This window comes from Chelon labrosus (assembly GCF_963514085.1).
Source record: "Chelon labrosus genome assembly, chromosome: 19".
NCBI classification, from domain to species: Eukaryota; Metazoa; Chordata; class Actinopteri; order Mugiliformes; family Mugilidae; genus Chelon; species Chelon labrosus.
In genome coordinates, this window is record NC_140352.1 from 11,729,851 (window position 1) to 11,746,387 (window position 16,537).

General features: G+C 41.9%; 1 protein-coding gene across 2 annotated transcripts in view; it reads left to right on the top strand.

Moving 5' to 3' along the window:
• Positions 1-16,537, top strand: part of LOC311504651 (leucine zipper putative tumor suppressor 2 homolog) — a 31,958-nt gene continuing 15,421 nt past the window's right edge. For both annotated transcript variants that reach the window (XM_084567866.1, XM_084567868.1), the window contains exon 1: positions 1-327. The gene's annotated coding sequence lies outside the window, so the exon portion shown is untranslated. The remainder of the gene's footprint in view (positions 328-16,537) is intronic.

Genomic DNA, 16,537 nt, shown 5'->3' on the forward strand with positions numbered 1-16,537 from the left:
TCTAATCGAAGTTTGTTCTAGTAGATCATCTTATTTTGAAATCCATAACCGGATGTAGCCGTTATGCTTCTAGCTAGCTTAGCTTCTCTCTCTAAAACACGAGCAGCGTCCGTTCGTCTCCCCACACAACAACAAACGCGCTTTCCGGGATAGGGTGAGAAGCCAGAGAGCTCAGTAAACATATTTAACATGTACTTTAGTCAGCACAAACCTTGTTAAAGTATCTTTGTGGATAAGACGACTGAAGAAGAGGGGGGAAAATACGCTGTCGCATTCTATTAAGAAGACTTTTAATAGAGCAGAGTCCCGGACTGTCCACCGTACATGGTAGGTCTCTTACTGGATTTTTACCAATGTAACCCCAAAAAAAAGTACATTGAAATTATTGCGTGACTGGTTTTGTATTGACTTTGCAGCTGTTTTTGTTGTTGCAGCGGTAAATCCATAGATAAAGTAAGTAAACTTTGCCATACCTTTGTACAGGTGTGTGTGCATCGCCTTCTTTAGCTCAATTGAGGAAGGAAATTAAGTGTATTCTGTTTAATCAAACCCATTTGGAGGCATTTGAAGACTTTAAACGCTGCAGCTCCAGTTTTTTTATCAACGTGTGCATCAGACATGAAAGGCTTGGAGGGTATAGACATAACAAAGCAGTTTATGTGGACTCATTTCCTGCTCAGACTTTAGCTCCAGACCAGATCATAAATCAACAATTATTCTCCTTATCATGGATTCTTAGCAGTTCCTCACAACTTATCTTATTCTAGGTTATCTCTTTAGAAAGAGAGAGCTTGATAATGCATGCTTATATTCTCTGGTAAAATGGGAAGTGTATGGAACATCATTGATTTTTATGAGAAGATCTGTTTATCATCCCTTTGCAGCCTCATTTAGGACGTGTTTCCTGTTCTCCAGCGAGCTTGTTCTAAAGTTAGAAGTAGTTTTTAAAGCTAGAAATTACAAAGAAGGTTCTTCAATTTACATCTTCACTGGGGACTTCCAGTCTAGGTCTGATAACATGGATTTTGTTGGAGCTAAAATGCATTTAGAGTTTAGTTTTTAGCTTGTGGGTCAGAGCCCAAAACATGTGGGCACCTCCTACGGTCCGTGGGAGACGATGGCAGATTTGATGACACAGTGACAACACAAATTAATAATCCAGGGTCTGTTTACCGCCTTGTACGTTAGAGGGAGTAGTTCGTGTTGGCAAGTATTGGCTGACCTGCCCCAGGGTGCAGCAATAACACATGTGAATTCTTAAAATGAATGGCATTCCACGCCTGACGCGGTGTTATTGCGTTGCCAGGTGTGGGCTCGGAGTGGTTTTGCATAAGAAACTTTTTTTTTGCATGCATAAGTTTGGTGTAATGGGTTTCTATTGAGAGGGATTCATGGTGCGTATGTTTAAACCAATATTTCCCTGCTCATTTAAGTAATGAGGTTGAAAAAAAAAAAGCAGCTATTTTTGTGTGCAGTTGCCTCCTCTGTAAACAATACTTGGAACAAGATGATAACGCGGCAAAGAAAATAAACAGAACAGCAGACCTCCAGCCTTTGACGCCCAACTAACTCTGCAAGTCGTCAAATTGAAATATCTTTAAGACACAGTGACGTCAAACGCTTACCTGAGCAATTTTAAAATTGTCTGTGAGGTTTATTTACACTCATAATTTCCCAAGTGGTTTTCTAAACTCATGTTTCCCTCGCATATTTTGTCAGAGGATCTGCTTCGTCAGCTTGTTAGCGTCCATGTAAAGCTCTCCTGAGCCCGAGACATGTCTCCCCATGATTTACCTGACAGAAGTATTATGGCTCTCCAGCTTTAGAGATGAGGTTTGATAGCCTCTTTGCTAATTGGAAGCAAGTGTTATCCAATCTGAATCCCTTGTTGAATTTGTTTGTGTATTTTTTTCAGTGTTGAAACAAACTAGATACTAACTGGATAAGAAATTATTTAGGTATAGATGGTATAAAAAGCATTTGACAGGTGCCACTCTTGTATCTGAGTTTTGGTACTGATGCTAAATTTACCAAATTACTTTTAACTAATTGCTTGAATCTTAATATGCTTGACTCTGCATTACGCCAGCGGCATTTAAACAACTTATAAAATGGTCTAAAAAATATGATCTAATCCGAAAAGTATCCTCTATTTTTAAGCTACTAAAGTTATAAAACCATTTAAGTACTGCAGCCCAAAGATTGACATGCTAAATGCTAAAAGTATGATGATCTTTGCTTCTAAATAAAATCAAGGAGATAAATGGTACACTAAGAGATTTGTTGAACTTTGACCAAGAAAGGCTCTTACAAACGTTTAGCTAGCCTAATTAACTTTGATTACATGGTTCAGTTATTTACCAGCTTGTCTGAATGTACAAGCGCTGGTACACCACAGTTACACTAATAAAATGGAACCCAGGTCTAATAGTTTTTTTAATAAACCAAGTTTATACAATACATACAGTTTCCAAGTTATTATGTAAACCTAGCTAAACCTCATGCATTAGGATGCACCAGCCCATTTTAGCAGCATAATTGAAAATTTATCCCAACGCATCAGCATAGCCCACCATGAAATACTCTGCGTAGATCGTTTTGCCGAAGTATAAACTAAGCTTAAAGGTGCGTTAATACGTGTTTCGGTTATTATGTCAACCTCGTTTATATCAATAAGGGTTGGTTAAATAACAGAAACGCCTGAATGTAACCTTCAACAAAAACATATATGTGAAACATATCATAAACTGACATCCGAGTTCATTTACATGTCATGTTTATGTTTGAGCACGTGAAATTATCCCATTGCAGAAAATATATGGCTTCTACTTCACGGAGGTAAATATTTACATACTCCTCTGGTTTCAAGGATTAAAGTTGTTTGCATGAGACGTTCTCTGCGGTAGCCAGGTCTGATCTTTTTATGTTATAACTGGGTTGTATTGTTGAAGTAAGAGCAGGTCTGTGTGAGATATGGTCAGCCCCAAGGTACAGTGTGTCCTAGCAGTTAAAACAGCCCCGAGCAGTTGGAAAGGAAACACTGTTTTGATAGGAAGGTTTACCTGAGGCATGTGGACGTGTAATTCATGTTTTATGAACACACCTTGTTGGCTTCTTGGTGAGCTTGTTTGAATTAAGCGAGGCAGAGCTGAACGTGTGTTTATTAGCTTAAAAGGCTGCATTTCGCTGTCTGTTTTGTGTAAGTGATCTGTCTCCGTCGTGCTGCTCTGAATATTACCCTTGTGCTGTTTTAACTGAAGGTCAAGTCGCTCCATTCTTCGTATTGGGATAACGCGAACGGCCTCCTTGAAGCACAAACAAAAAGGGAGAAACTTTAGAAGACAAGACAACAATGGGAACGCAGCGGGAGCTGTCAGCCAACACAAACTGAGTTGTGTTTAGTTTTCCTGAGGGCGCACCATGTTGGATGAAATGCTGATTTAGTATTTAGTGGGTTTCTGTTTTTGACAGTGTGTTGAATTTACTCTCCTGTAGCTGCTTAATGACTGTAATTAGTCATGTTGTACAGTTTCCCCACAACACAGTGCTTTTAAAATGGCATGAAATAAATGGTGCTGTGGCTCAGTGAGGCTTTTCAAAAATTGAGATGTGGCATAAAACGGGCCACAAGCTGATGTCTCTTAAGTATCGCCACAACAAAAGAAAGAAAAAATCTTTAGACAAACATCTGTATTTGTTATTTATCTCCTGAAGCTGTGTCTTAGGCCTCGTCCACGCGTACGAAAACGACCTTTTCCCTCTCCGTTTTCCCTGGCATCGTTTCAAGAAATATCCGCGTCCACACAGGTCCGTTTCAGCACGACCGAAAACGCTACTTCATATTCCAGGCCTATAGGTGGCGCTGTTTCAGTTTCAGAAATTCACCAAAAACGGAGAGGAAGAGGCGGAGCATGCGCACAAATCTTGAGCGCTGTTTACAAATCGCCTTTTTTGCTCAGCGTGGTGGCACAGGAGCGTGATATGTTGCCCTGGTAACCCTAATAGGCTCAATATCTTCTCCAGCATGAAAACTAGCATGTAGTCCGCCATTGTTGTTGATGTTGTTATGAGACGTCTCGCGGGATGTGGAAGGCTGCTCGGGGGTGTGGCGATGACGTCATCGTTTTCTCCGTTTCTGTCTGTCTACACAGAAACGCAAGAGGTGCGTTTGCGAATTTCTCCACCCTGGGACCCGTTTTCAGAAAAGTGCGTTTTAGGGCTATGCGTTTACAGGATACGTGTGGACGAAAGGCCAAAACGATGAAAAATTTCTGCGTTTTTGCGTTTCTGTGTGGACAGGCCCTTAATGTCTTAAAATTAAGTATCTGGGCTTTTGTAAGCAGATTGCAGGCTGCTCCGGATCTGCTGTAATGTCATGACATGCTGAATAAAAACTCTGACAATGTGCCGAACTGACACTTGGAGTAAGTTGACAAAACAAAGTGAGCCTTGGTGAGTTTAACTGCCAGCCCTTCTTTTCCTCTCGGAGAGCAAAGTTTAGATTTGAACATTTTTGGGAACGGTTTTGAAGCATAGAGCGGTGGCTCCGGCTGTCGCCATCTTGCTTGACTCCTCCTGGCTAATTGAAAAAAATAAATAAATGCCCAAAGAAGTGGAGCTGAAGCAGGTGGGTGACATCTAGCAACCTGAGAAAGTACCCACCTGTCACTCAAAATGGCCACTCCCTTAGTTTAGCATAATTGAAACCTTGATATAATTTAAACAGGTGAGTTATATAAAATATCTAAAAATGCTCTAGAAGTCTCTTCATCTTCTTACCAGTGAATATTTTTACCTTTTTAGCTTTTAGACGGCTGATTTGATGAAACAAGATATCAATGATGTCTCAATCGCCACTAAGAACTTGCAATAATTCATTCATTCATCTTCTATACCCGTTTAGTCCTGTTAAGGGTCACGGGGGTCTGCTGGAGCCTATCCCAGCTGTCATCGGGCGAGAGGCAGGGCTACACCCTGGACAGGTCGCCAGTCCATCGCAGAGCCACACACAGAGACAGACAACCATTCACACTCACATGCACACCTACGGCCTTAGAGTCACCAATTAACCTAACCAGCATGTCTTTGGACGGTGGGAGGAAGCCAGAGTACCCGGAGAGAACCCACGCAGACACAGGGAGAACATGCAAACTCCACACAGAAAGGCCAGCCGGCCCATGGATTCGAACCGGTGACCTTCTTGCTGTGAGGCATCAGTGCTAACCACCTCGCCACTGTGCCGCCACTTGCAATAATATAATTAACTACTCATAGCTGTGTAGAACAAATGATTAATCGATTAACTGAGAAAATAATCTCTACTTTCATATATCATATGCACCAATTGAAATACCCCAGAGCTTCAGTCCAACGGTGATTTAAAAATCTTTCCCTATTCCATCCAGACGGAGGGCCTTGACTCCTCCCCAGGATTTGGTTTTGGTATTCTTAGCCAGAGCTGAGCTTTGTGCACAGCTGGACCGCACAGCTGTTTGAGGGCACTGTGAGGCAGAGGCTGAAGTTTCAGAGACCTCAGATTCCTGAGCCTGGGAACAAGCAGGGACCCTTTATTTTCCGTTCCCGTCTAATCCGAAGTGTCTGTCCTGACTCGACCAGGTTACGTCTGCGATTTTTGAATATAGAGGGTTTAGTAACAGATGCATGACACACACACACACACACATACAGAGACCTCCCACTTAGTTCTCTTTGGTGAAACCTCATGTGATTTTTCCTTTGTCCCAATTTTCAGATGCAGAACACAGTAGCCATTAATCTGTAGATTTCTTTCACCTCCCAAATTACCATATTTTGTCACCTCCTTTCCTGGTGTTTGATGTGATTAATGGCCCCATTTCAATGCAAATGGACCAAGGTACCACATTCAACAACCATCCATAGTTTAAACTCTCCTAGTGCACTTGTTCAAAAACTTTGGCCAAAAAGGTGTCTGAACACCTAGCAGAACTTTTGTTCCCCTCCTCTCCTCCACTATACAAGTCTTGTTGGTGGTATTGGCCTATTTAAATGTGATTTATGTCCGCTGAAGTCCTAAATGACAGTGCTGCCTTGGTTGCAGGGTCCTGGTAGCGTACCAGCTGGCTCGCCATCAAGAATTGCCTTTGCTTTTCCGTCTGTATGACAGAAGTCAGAACGTCTGCTGTGGAAAAGGTTTGTTATTACGCTCTTGTGGCTACAGTCATGGACACAAAGTGCTTGGCGTTCAAGTGGTGAGTTGTGAAAAGACCGCTGCTAGGCAAATGTTGGTGTCTAACAGCCACCGAGGCAGTTAGCAAGCCAACGACCGGGTAACTCTGTTGGGAATATCAGTATTTTACTCAGACATATTGGAAAACCTTTATACAACTAAACTGCAGTATATTCATTAACTGAGGCCTTATCGAAAACCTCTAGTTACACGGTTGTGAATACCACAAGAGGACGGTGATCGTATGGACCCTTCTTGAAGAACAACGTAAACAGAAACTTATTTGAAGAAGCAAATGAGCAAATGAACTGTACTTTCAACAACCTATGCAATTACATCTAGAACCAAAGTTGACACGTTTCAAAAAAATGATTGTAATTTGCCATCAATCCAAAGTTCAAATCTCATTCTCCCATTTTTTAGCAAAAAAAATAGACCAGAAATGGACAAATACATGATTTTTGAAACATTTGCCAAACAACTGAGGGACCGTTTCACCTTTTTCTTTTCAATTACTGACTCTATAAAATGTTTCAAGCTCTGACCAGCAGCAAAAACAAAGAATAAAAGGCAGTTATCCTTAAAAGTACTGTTTTATCCACTTCTTTTCCTTCAATCTCCTCCTTGAATATAAGTTTACTCACTGCATTCAAAACATTTATGCTTTTAAATCTGAATCTGACACAAAGTGGAAACGACTTCTCCAGTGCTGTTTCTAATGCTGCAAACAACACAGTGTCCGTCTCTTGAATACTGATGGCTCGTGAAATAATAAAAGCTTTCCCCTCCCTGTACGTTTCTAATGTGCTGCGTAGAGAAATAGACCTCTCCGGTGTCTGTTTACTCAACCGCTACTCCACCACATTCATTTTCTTAATCATTCCCAAATGTCCTCCCTGCTCTTTTCTCTCAGCGTTGACCCATGTCACTGCAGCTTTCCCTGCAGTCACTTAGAGAATGGGTCCCATGGAACTGCTGCGGCAGTGATTAGATTTACAGTTTTTGTAAACGGAGCCGATAAGGTGCCAGCGTGGCTGGACTTCGCTTTCCTCAAGGGGGCATCCTTGATGTGGTTGGAGGGGGGGGGGGCACACTTGTTAACTCTGAAGTCATTGAGTTAACAACATAAACATATAGAGAGCTATCTTCAGTGACAGGAAGTACAAACTCTGCAGCAGATTACATAAAGTCTGGAATTACATGATGGGACAGAGGCCTCCGAGCAATTGATTGATATGAGTCTGAATTCATCCAGATGGTAAGTTATTTAAGCGTATTAAATCGATTACATCTATATGTTTGGCATTTCTGTTCATGTCCAATTTCATGTCAGTTCATCACAGACTCTGACATCACTGCTTGAAGCTAATATTTGTGTTAGGTTGTTTTAAAAGCTCTACACCATCAGTATGTTGTCACTGGTGCAATAAAAATCTAAAGAAACAAATAGAAATCAGTCAGAAGAGCTAAGCAAATACGTCAGCCACGACAGGGACCAGGTTCATGTTTATATGCCCCAAAATGTCAATAACGATAGAACGTTTCTGACATCTGAAGTAGTTGAATCTGCTGCAAATATTACAGAATAATGCTTTTTGTCCCCCAACCCTATTAAACACTTATTCAGTAAGGTGCCTGTATGAATTCTGGATTTGTTAATCTTTTCAAAAACAACAGTTTTCCTCCTCCCTCCGTGTCTCTGTCCGTCCTTGAAACTCACCTGATGTTTACCCACGTCAAACACGCAAAAATAATGTGTTTCCTTCTAACAACAGAGAATCAATCGGATCAAGAGTTTACAGGGCTATTAAAGCAAATTGTTTCCTGTTGAGCGGCGCTCTCAATCTTCAGCTGAGACCCGTCTGTTTTGACTGAGGTGGCTTCATGAGGCAGTTTTATTCTGACTGACAGTGTCGTTGTCGGTGCAAACGAAGCCATTGTGTGCAACGCTTTGTGCTAACAGTGCAGTGGCACAGTAGCATGCGTCTAGACTCCCAGTCCTGATTATATTTTGAAATATGCTTTTGATTAATGGAAAGAATAATACATTGTGGCTGATTGGATTTAATGGGCTCAGACCTTAAGGGGGGAGTTAGACGATGTCGGCGCAATCCTCTTATTGGCCTGGTGCCCAAGTCTGAGCTTATACCAATAAGTAAGTTGTGTCGGGAGAATATTTGCACGCTCGCATGGCGTGTTTCATCATCTGTTGTCACTTGTGGATGATTACAGGGCTCTAAAAAGAGCAAAAAAAATAAAAAAAATGAAGCATGAAAAACAACATGCCCTTCTCCCATGAGCAGCTGTGATTGGCGGTTCTCGTTAGTGCGATCATGACATTCACAGCTGCTGCAGGGAGGCCCATATGTGCTGACGTACTGTACCGGCCCTGCAGCATCTCTCACTCCTACTCCTCTCCTCTGTTTTTCATGTGTTTAATTCGCTTGTTGCTCTCTCACTCTCGTTCTTCTCACTCTCTTTCACAACCACTCGTTTTCTCACTCGCTTACTCTTCGGCTGTGTCAACTGCCTAGCATCCTTCTGTAATCCATCTCACACCCTCTGACTGCGGTGTAGCCTCTTTTTTTTCTTCATTGACTGTGGCCTGGAACGTGAGAAAAAACGCAGAAAACAAACAGACAAACAAAAACAGATCAGCACGCTGGGAAGAAAAGTTAACTCCAGTTTTATCCGAGTCAGGTTTTATATTTGGAGTTTCTCCTGCTTCAGCTTACAGTCACCAACACTGATCAGACATTACATTATGACCACCTAGTAGGTCTCCCTTGAGCCTCCAAAACAGTTGTGACTCATCGGAGAATGGATATGGGCCTTCTGAGGGTGTCCTGTGGTGTCTGGCTGTTGCTAGTGGGGGCCTTTGGGTCCTACGGGTTGAGGGGAGGGTCCTCTCTGTATCAGGCTTGTTCCTGTGCATCCCACAGATACTTGGATCAGTTTGGGATCTAGAGAATTTGGAGGCCAGGTCAACACCTTGTGCTGTTCTTCATGTTTCTAAACAGTTTTTGTCAGGCTGCATCCTGCTGGGGAAGGCTACTTCCATCAAGGAGTGTCATTGCTATGGGGTGGGGGTGCCTGGTCTGGTCTAGGTGGGTGCTACATGTCTAAGTAACATCCACATGAATGAATGCCAGGTCTACAAGTTTCCCAGCAGAACATTGTACTGTCATGAGATGGTCAATGTTATTTACCTCTCCTGTCAGTGGTCATAATGTTGTGGCTTATCAGTGTATATGTTGCTGAGGTGCTCTCATATAGTTATATTCATAATGAACTGACTTATAAATTCTACACTGTTCCTTAGTGTCTACTTCAACAATATTTCACCAACACAAGTGAGAGATTCCATCTTAACTGTTTCCATGAACAGTAACTACAGTGATCCGATAAGATATGTGTGTTTACGTCTCCCACAACATCAATCAAAATAAAAGTCTTAGTCTTAAGTGAAGGTTTATTTTTCTTGGACTTTGTGGAAAAATTTGAATTAATGCAATAGAGGAAGAAGGTGACCAAGACAGAGCTTTCTTTGCAGCTTTATGGCCACATCAGTAAAATACATCTAGCTTTTGTTTATCTTTTTTTTAAACTCTTGAACGGTTGGTTGTTCTGCTGCGTCCGTTTTTGTTTCTGTCCCTCATGGAAACTCATCGCGTCATCTGATGTTTACCCCATGTGAGGGAAAACATGTGCAGGAGGAATGCGCTCCTCCCAAACAAGGAAAATGACCACATCAAGTGTTTACACGGCTTTTAGTGGCTAATATTTATCCATTAAACAGATTACACCCATCCCTGGGAATCTGATAGAAAATTCCTTCTGATCTGGTCAGTCCGTTCTGGCTGATTCATTTACATGAGGCACTTTTATTTTGATTATTAGTGGAATATTTGTGCGCATGTAACTGATGGTTACTGAGGGTCCTGTTATCAGCTCATGTATTCTTGGGTATGGCACTGCTTGGTTAAACGTTTACAGAAAGATTACAGGTAACTTCTCTGCAAGCATTAGGGTTAGGGGTTCCTGCTGCCTGAACAGCGATGTGTTGACTGACATTTAAATGATGTAATGGTTCAAAACAGAGTGACAAATGTTTGAACTGAACCGAACAAACCAGCCAAATTGTTTGTAATTCCCTCCTGGCTGTGATTTTGTGTGCTCTCTTCCGTGTGAGATTATTTGTATAATCAAGTCTTTGGCTTGTTTACAACTTGACTTTATTAGTGCAGCTGCTTTCCCTGATACACTCTCCCAGATAAAGAAATAATCTATCTGTTGTAATGTTTGACATCTTCTCTACTGTACTTCGTTTTCCATCATTTTTGCCCTAATTTCCTCCTTTCACTCTCACCCAACAAGGTCATTACTCTTTTTATCCCCTCGTCAGGCTTTTATAAATGGTCGAGCAGCAAACTTGGCTGTTTCATTTCAGTTTGAAACTCATAACCCCCGTGCAGGATTTCATCCTCTGTCCTTTTTGTTCTTTCTGAAGTTCAAAGCTGGGATATGAGCCTCGAATACCAGGATTGCTTCGCTTCCCGTCTCGCTCAGAAAATAAATAAATGTTGTAGAGCAGCAGTCTTGAAACTGTTCTGTCTCCACCCTTTCCCCTGTTCGTCTTCGTTTAGTTTTCTTGTAGCTAGAGGTACACTGTGTAACTGGACTTATGTAAGTGGGACGACCCCTCCCTGAGGTTGGTTGTTTGGATATTTTTAAATACATTTCTCCTCACTCGCTGTGTGATTTCTGGCCTGATTATTCTCTAGCCGAGAGGCCACGAGATGGACAACGCGCTCTCTAATAAACGCTATCAAAGCCTTTCTGATACATGCTCAAGAAATAACACATGTGCAAAAGTCTCATCTCCGTCAAACGGTAGCGAAGTTGGTGAAGGTGTTTGAGCGAGGACGACCGCGTGGTAGGTGGCTGAGTGACTGAGAGGTGAGGAGGAAGAACAAGGGTGCAAATCAGAAGCTACGTGGGTGGTGGGATGCGCGGTCAAGCGGTAGCTGCGTCACAGCGTTGCATAAGGGGCTGACGCAGCCGGAGGGGAAGCGGATCTGAAGTAATGAGCGTGCAGAGCCGTTGGTCCCAAATGTGCAGACTGACAGGATGAAAGATGTTAAACGTTCAAACGAGTCCATCCATCCAGGCTTACCAGAACAGCCAAGGATGACTCAGTTGACTGATGTAGTTTTTATCTCTTAATGTCTGTCTGCAGATAAACATTTGAGCAGTTAGAGCACACTCCCTCTTTGTATTTGAGAAGCGAAAACTTAAAACACATCATACGGTTTATATTTTGAGGTTTGTCGGACAAAATGAGATGTACGATGCTTTCAGACCTTGCATTAAAATGTGTCTTGAGCCACCACTTGAGATCCGATCACAGTTTCAAGCTCTATTTTCAGATAAAGACCGGCATCATTTTGGCTCAGTAGACTATTATAACAGCTGTTGTCTCTAATGAATCGCTACCTACTGTTGTGTTAGAACCACAAACACCACTCTGTGTTGTGTGTGTGCGCCTGCACATGGGTTTATTAGTGTAGTATTTGGTTGGTTAACAGCTACAAGGACAAAGGACTGATTTACGGATGACACTTGTTTGTGGGTTTTTGTCTTTTCTGGCGATCAGTCATAATACGATTGTGTTTTTTTTTCTGTATTAATGCTTATGTAAGAGGACGTCAGTTGAGTAGACGGTCCGTCAATGTGTCCAGGACTCATTGTGTCTTCACACTACTTAAGGAATGTAGTCACAAGTGGCCCGGACTACCTCCAAATGTGTTGTGGGATCTTAAATACATCGTCAATGCGTCTTAGGCGTGTTCACACCTGTACCTCACACCTTACTACAGCTTGCCTCTTGCAATCGGATCACTAAGGCATGTTAATACCAGTTTGAACAGGGCGTTGGATACTATGATATGATTTAACACATTTATTGGTGACAAAAAACACAGTAAAGCCACTAAAGCTTTATTGAAAACTAAGTACATTCACCTAAAGATTTTCGGGTAATAACAACCTGGTGGACATCTTATTTTTGAACCTCCTCCGCCATCCATCATAGAATAAATTGAGTTTTCTTTCTGAAAATGAAGGAGGATGTTTGAGGTCTGGCTGGGATTATCCTAAATGAGGATGTCTGAGAAAATACAGAGATTTTTGAGCTGTTTCAGATGGAATGTGATGCTTTCCATGTGGGCTATCTTTCCGCTGTCCAAACAAGGCAGACATGCCAGTTTTCCCCTCGGATTCACTTCCCACCCGCTGCCCATTATATCCCTTTAAACAAACATCTGTATGATTTCTTAACACAACGCTCCCAGTCTCCTCTGAAACTCTCTGAAAATTTTTTTTTTTCCTCCATACATTTATAGTCCCTGACCTCACCTGTGCACAAGCAAGCATCTGTCAAATACAGAGAATACAGTAGTGTTAATGTGACTGTACGTTGTCCCACCACTTCCCTATTTTCTGAACGGCCTTTGTTCAGGGTGCGATGGTCCCAACGGCTCTTATTTAGTTTGCTAACCTGCCTGGAACCCTTGGCACACGGTTGAACATACAATAATAAACTTAAGTGCAGTGGGGTGGCGGTGTTTGGAGAGGGAAGAAGTGGGACACCACCCTATTCGTTAATAGTCCTCTGGCCCCGCGTTTGTGCGCTCGCACGTGTGTGTTCCCATGCCTTTGTGTGTATTTGCCTGAAAGCCTGGAAAATACAGGGCCTCATTTATCCTCATTACTTATCCTCTATTACCCTGCCCTTCCCAATAGGTATCTAAATTAATTTCCTGCACTGCCTGCTATTTAACATAACCTCCCAACCGCTGCACAGTGTAGCTGCAGACTTACTGTATCCAGTCATGCTCAAACACACAATTGCACCTACTAATGCTGAGTGATTTAGTTTCATATTATAATATCTCAGCATCTTTGTACTATAATGTTCCCCATTAGGCTGCGTGCAGTGATCATTTAACCCCATTATCAGGGTGTTATACAGTTCTGTGTGAACCTTGGTACTTGCAGCTGCTGCTGAGTATAGACATGTAAACTTATTAGAACGGTAATGTAATTATTGACACCTGATGTTAGTTCAGTGAAGCCTCTCTCATCTGTAAATATTTAGAAACTGCTGATATTCCTACCTGTCGGTCTACCTGTGCAGCTACCAAGAGGTTAACATTACATTGCCTTGAAACTATATTTGGTATGGTTGTACAGGAGCTGTTTTATAAATACAAGTACATAAGAAGCGCAGTACTGGACCAATACTGGATATTACTATCAGGATCGATGCATAGCATTTTAATAGTTGCAGTGATGAATGTATTGTAGACAAAAGTAAACGAAAAGTTAGTGACTATCTGGTGAACATATAGCCTGGTCGTTACCATCCTACGTTTCCGCCCAAAATTTGATTTCGGTCTCGCACGGAGTCTGGCCAAATTGCACTTCCGCGGTTCGCGTGTAACCGCGCCAATCAGCGAACAGTTGAGTGATGACGATGAAATCGCATGCCGAGTTGCTTGTAGTCCAGCGAAGCTTGTAGTTCAACAGCATAGCAACAATGGCGACGGAGGAAGAGACACTAGAAGCCATCCGCGAAGTTGTCTCAACTCTCGAGAGCATCACGGAATTAAAACCAGAACAAGAGGCTTGTCTTGTCAATTTTATAAATGGCAAGGACGTCGTAGCTCTCCTTCCAACTGGCTTTGGGAAAAGTTTGATTTGTTTAACTGGAAGCGGAAGTGGTAAGCGTAAGAGCCTGAACTCCGGCGCACAATATACGTCATTACCAAACGTTGCTGATTGGTTAAGGGAACTCCAATGATTTTAAACCTCAAAATAAGCATCCGCCCATTACGGAGACAGATTCCTATTACATTGGGCCAGACTAACGTGCCAGACCGAAATCAAATTTTGGGCGGAAACGTAGGATGGTAACGACCAGGCTAGTGAACATAGTGAAGAATAGCTTAAAAGCTAGATATTTCCGTTAGAAACTGGTGGAGACCAAAACTGAGATATTGGACTTAAATTCGTCTTGTGGTACACAACCTGGACTTCACTTTTGACTTCTGTGTACGCCATAAGATGCAGAGTAGAATGAAATTACAGTGCATCAGAAAAACAAAGATAAACTATAAAAGATGTATGGTGGATCATTTAAAAACAACAATCCGAGTATAAATATTGATTTTACAATTAATAACTCAAATAAAACGTTGCACATAAAAACACATCTAAAACATTGCACTAGAAGAAATGTCTCAAATGTATAGTGAAATTTTTGCCATGTTTGCCATATCAGCCGCTAACATTATGTCAAATTTTCACAGTGTGCGTCTGCTGCCAGCAATTTTCGGATCAAAATTGAAAACAAATATATACAAAAACGGAGACATTTCGTAAACTTTCATTTGGTATTTTCATGTCACTTCATTTTTTTTTGTGAATTTTAAAACCTCAGCTTGAAATAGAGAACAGATGATCTGCTTTTACTCCAAAGTTATTTTTTTTTCTATTATTGCTAGCAGGGGGGACTGTTGGCTCTTCTGCCTACAGTTTAAACCATAATCTGTGTTGTGTTTTCTTTCATCAATCTTCTCTTTATCCCCAGTGTCAGATTTTGGAAAATGCTGATCGTCTTCAGGTGTCCTCTAAATGGCTTCTCTTTCAAAAACTGTAGCATAATTCATTTTTTTTGGAATATAAATGCACAGAATTTATCTCAGTCATCCTTTGAGTTTCATAGACTGAGTTCTTACAAGCCAATAATTGCTTGGCTTAGTATTTGTATTCTCAGAGACTCGTGAATGATGTAAGAAAATCAGCTTTCAGTTTTGAAATTTGAGTGGGTTTGATAATTGCAGCAATTTTTCAAGTTGCACGAATTCATTCACGTCTGCTCTTTCTCCCAAACAAGAAATTCTGACTGAGATAAACTCTTTAAACTCTTTACTTTGTCGATTGTTAGTTGGGATAATTCCTCTCTATGGATTTCTCCCTTTGTGTATGGTCTACCTCTAATGAGGATTATCTTCTTCAGTGGGGTATAGTAGGTGAGAGGAGTGGCTCTCTTAAATAAACACCTGTTTGTGATCTCTTGGTTGATTGTCGGCCTTTAAAACAAACAACTACTGAAGTATCACTTTGTAGGGATCAACGTGTTCTCTACGGCTTGGCACTATTGCAGCTGAGCGTTTAAGAAGCCGCCCAAAAGCCATCTGGATTGAGCTACATCGCATGTGGGAAGCCACAGTCTCCTCAGCACTTACATCTGTCTGTAACGTACTAATGCTGTGTGCTTGGCACGGATGGACAGGGCTGGTGGTTTGCTGAGGTTCAAGTAAAGCCCGCACAGTTGCAGTAACCCTGCAGGCGGTTGCTAACGTTAGTTTTAGCAAACATCCCTGATCCTGCAGATGAAACAGGATGCGCAGTAACCGATTAGCTGCTACGCCACTCTCGGCTTCTCAGCTCTGACCACAGTTAGTATATTATTGAACCCAAGAACACAAGCCAATGGGATAAAAGTTTTATAAATAATTTATTTTAAAACCAAGACAAGAGTGATAGAGCATTTAGAGTGTTTTTTTTTTGAAAATGATGTAAATGTTTTACAATAAATGTCTTTCTGGTCTCAATTTTTAGTAAATGGTAAAAAACGTACACCTGAAACTGGGGAAATTCTCTCATTTACTTTCTTCCCAAGAGTTAGAGGCAACACAATCAACTGCGCTAAGCTGTAATTTTGGCGTAAGGGCTAAAACATGCTATGATTCTGGCATTTATTCTAGAGATGCACCGATTTATCGGCTGGTGACCGGAATCGGCCGATTTTCACGTGATCGGCCATGACCGGAGACCGGCCGGTCAGTCTGACATATGGCGATTTTTTGCCGGTCAAATGCACTCGGGCGCCGCATGATTTACATCGCGCAACATCAGCGTCACACGCAGGCCAGCTGACAGTCTTGCCTGAGCCCGGGACGAGATAATCTTAGACTCTGTCCCTCCGCTCCGAGACAGCGGGCCCCTCCCGCATCACTCTCTGTCACCTGACTGCAGCCGGATCTCTCTCCTCTCTGTCTCATCCTCTCTGACGGAGCTACCAAACTCAACTGTTTCTGTCAAAGTTAACGTGTTGTGTCGGGCTTTTATACAAGCTAATGGACGTTAACATTAGAGCTAGCTTGTTAGGTTACGTTACAAGGTAAACGTTGGCTGCGCTGTTTCTAACCTACGTTCACTTTACTAGTCACAGCTTCACCGTCACCACCTTTTTTTAAAATA